Source organism: Nicotiana sylvestris, chromosome 1, assembly GCF_000393655.2.
Source record: "Nicotiana sylvestris chromosome 1, ASM39365v2, whole genome shotgun sequence".
NCBI classification, from domain to species: Eukaryota; Viridiplantae; Streptophyta; class Magnoliopsida; order Solanales; family Solanaceae; genus Nicotiana; species Nicotiana sylvestris.
Genome location: NC_091057.1, coordinates 84658764 through 84662687, shown reverse-complemented (window position 1 = coordinate 84662687; position 3924 = coordinate 84658764). Strand labels below are relative to the sequence as shown.

Sequence of the window (3924 nt, the reverse complement as noted above, 5' to 3'; positions counted from 1 at the left end):
AGTACTCACAAATATAGAGATTAACACAGGCAGGTTCATCGAGAAAATGAAAGGTTTAGACCGAGTATTGTTCGAATCTCCTTGAGATTCCATCAAACAACAAAGAAATCGAACAACCAGTAGAGGTAGGAGGTCGGATGGGGCCTAAGATCAATGGAAAACCCAATGGATTGAAGGGGTCAGGTGACGGCGACTAGGGTTAGGGGAGAGTTTAAGAGAGAAGCGGTGAGGGAAAGGAAATTAGGGCAGCGAGTTATGGGAAGTGAGAAGGGTTTGGGGGGTTAGGGGTTAATTAAAAAGGAAATAACATCCTGGACCGTTGATCTCTAAGATCAACGGCCAGGATTTGATCTGGGGTTGGGCGGGTCAATAGGAAGTTGGGCTATGGGTTACGGATCAGGGTTGTTTAATTGGGCTAGGGTAGTATTTTGGGCCAGGTCCGAAATTAAACCAAATTAAAAGAGGCTATTTGTTAAATACCCAATTAATTGATAAACTAATTTGTAAAAAATAGTTAATAAATGATAAAAATTATTTGTATGCATAAAAATGATTTAAAATAATTACTTAATATTATAAAAATACAAAATGTCATTTTTCGTGTAAATAATGTAATTATGCATATACGGGTTATTATTGCAAAGTTATTGCAATTATAGCTTAAAGATACAAATATAATTATGCATAAAATGATTACGGCTTAATATAAATATAAGTGATAAAAAATCAAGTAATAAATCATCATAAAATTATTTGTGATGCAATTAGTAATTATTTGGATAATAAAATGCTAGAATAAAATAATTAAAATCCTTTTAAAATTACAGAAAATTATGGAAAAATACTGGTTGATGCTCATACACTATTTTGAAAGTATATATGCATTTTAAAAATATATGAAGGAAAAATTGGGTATCAACATCGGTGATCGAACAACCCCCGGGAATGAACATTTTCAAGGGGGGCTCTTCCGCTGGTTCATCAACAACCACATCAGGGGCGATCTCTTCAACCTTAGTGGTCGACCGCGAAGAAGAAGGAGCATCCTTTTGGGGAACAAATTTTGATGTTTTTTCCATTGTTGTGGGGAAAACTTGAAAAGGATAGAGAAAGATTGAAAGTTGGAAGCTTAGATGTGTTGACTTAAGTGGATGATGAGTAAGAATTTTGTAACGAACTGAAGAACCTTAAGTAACGAGGGTAAAAATGCTAGAGTATAAAAAAGAGAAAACCAAGGGGTAGAGGGTAGAAGTATTGACGTGAAGTAAAAAATGGACGAAGGAGGGGGATATTTATAGAGGTTCCGCGGCGTTTTACGTCCAGGAACAACCGACCGACAGCTGACAAGCATTTAATGCCATTATGACACGACTGACGAAATGTTTCGGGTTTTTTGTCGTTTCTGTCACGGCATATCGAAGAAGGAATCGGGGAGCTCATGTCGTTTCTCATTATTTACTCTCCAAGAAACGATGGGACTATTTGTATATGGGTAAAACTGGGCTCACGGTACACCCCGGTCTCTGATATGATAAATTGAGCTCAAAACACTATGACGAAGGACCGGAATCGAAGCAAGGGTCTCATCGAGTCAGAGTCTGGGGGCATAATGCGCACCCTCAAAAATATCGGGGTCATGATCCGAGGTCGATCCAAACCCCGAAAGACTTCGAAGAAGATTGTCTTGCAATCAAGCACGACCCTTAGAAGGCCGTAATATCTGTGACCAACCGAATATCACGGCGTGAATGTCGGCACGTATCGATAAAGAACCAGCAATCAGTTAAAACAGAAGATTTTTTTCCTTTTATGTAATTGTACCTAGAGTAAGATTCCTCTACTATATAAAGGGAGTCTGCAACTCATGGGGCAAATGATAACACGCATTCCAAGGCAAATATATTATTATTCTGGTTCTTTAGTGTTGATCTTTGTAAGCCCAAATCGGGGTGGACATATTACATTGAGGCTACAACCATCTTCATCACGTGATATGAGTTTAATACATCTTTATTTACTTAATCTAGCGATGTTTATCGTTTGTATCGAATTATTCTGCATATCCTTAAACCACTTACAAATTTAATTGTTATCCGATTTTGAGGGTAAACAGTAATCTAACATCAAATACCTGGAACTAAAAAGTTCGTATAAAGGAATAGAAAGGAGGGAGAAAGAGGTGTAAAGCATTTAATGGGAGATATTTTAGAGGGTAATTAAGGGGGTAATAACGTCATTCAATTTCTGAAGGATATTTTAATAAAATAATTTCAAATAAAAGTCCGCACACTTATAATATACTAGTACTAGTATTGTATAATTACAAAAATCTCACAACTAATTAAAGTAGAAATGGAAAAAAAGAGATCAACTAGATTAAATGCATTTACTGATCAGATTTGCATTGACAAAATTCAATTAGCATTTAATAAATTCACCATAAATAGATGATCTCCGTTTAGTATTATCTTAATAGCCTGACCCGGCGTAGCTGGGCCTTTTTTCCTGTGGATCCTCCGGATTCGTCATCCGATCGAAGCAGCAGAAGGTTTTTTCACAACAACAACACGCTTACTAGTATAATTCTTTTACATTTTTTTCCAATAATTTTAGATTCATCAAATAAATAGAGGATTTTGTTTCTAACATTGATTCCTTTTGTTGATTTATTTTTCCTGGATTTTTTAATTGACGATCATAACTTAGGGTTTGTACATGCATGATTGTTAAAAACGGGAATGTGGAAGGTCAGATTTTGTGACGCTACAAATTTGATCTCAGTGTGTAATTTTTGTTGTAAACCATGTTTAATTTGCTATTTGAAATTAAATATATAGATGGTTTGCGGGAATATAATCAATTTTTTTTTTGTGAGAGAAGAAAAATGTAAAGAGTAAGTGGGCAATAGATCAAACCGTGCATCAACGGGAGAAACTCTCGAGGATTTCTTTAAGATCTTATTATTTAATTAGTGATATAATTATTTTACACTTATTTCTCCTCTTGCAGAATGGTAATGGATGGCATTGTGGAGTCATTGAACAAGGCATATCAGGAATTTATAACAGCAGCAGCCATTGTACTAGAGACAAGAGAGATTCACGGTGACCAAAAAACAGCAGCTGTGAGTTCTGCTATTGAAAATTTCCATCAACATTTGTTATTATTCAAATCTACTTGTGATGAAGCAGAAGGATTTGTTGATTATTTGAAGCATAGTTTAGGGTGCGAAAAATTTCCGTCTTATTCTCCAGAACATGTATCAATTGATAGTGACAATATTCAGTGTAATCCCATTCCTATGGAGGCTGATGATGAGAAAACGAAGACATCATACTAGTACATCAAAGCCTTAGAAATTAATTCCAGACAAATCTTTATAAAATGCCATCGGACTAAAGGCATATATAATGATCCATTTTTAGGGTCATTATATTCTTGTTGGAGTAAACAGATTTAGTTAATTGAACAATTTGCATCACTAGTTTGTTTTTGAAGTTTGGAAGTCATAATGTCAAATGATGTATTTGAACATGTGACTTAGATTGATAGTTTTTTACTCGTGGTTTTATTTTGGTAGTAAGTTCAAGACATTGGCCATGCTTTTACATTTGACTGCAAAAATGTGTTTTAATTACGTAGTAGGTAGAGGCCAATATAATCCTGCTAAATTGGTAAAATAAGGAGTCAAGATGTTTTAGTTCTTGGCTTTTTAAATCTCCGTGAAAGATAAACAAGATGTCATGTTCATCCTATAAATTTCGGCCATTTAAAAATAGATTAAATGACTTAAAAAGCTTTTGTTACAGAATGTGAATGACCATTTTACTCATAAATTAGGAGGTAAGGTTTTATGTTCCTCCTTGAATATTTTTATATGTTGTTTATTAATGTATTTGTTTACCTCGAAAATACGAGTAACAA

The 3924-nt window shown here is 34.7% G+C and overlaps 1 long non-coding RNA gene across 1 annotated transcript; it reads left to right on the top strand.

Moving 5' to 3' along the window:
• Window positions 1–2486: 2486 nt before the first annotated feature.
• On the top strand, window positions 2487–3571 carry LOC104220639 (uncharacterized). Its single transcript, XR_011402724.1, has 2 exons — window positions 2487–2577; window positions 3010–3571. It is a non-coding gene; the product is annotated as an uncharacterized lncRNA (long non-coding RNA).
• The last annotated feature ends 353 nt before the right edge of the window (window positions 3572–3924 follow it).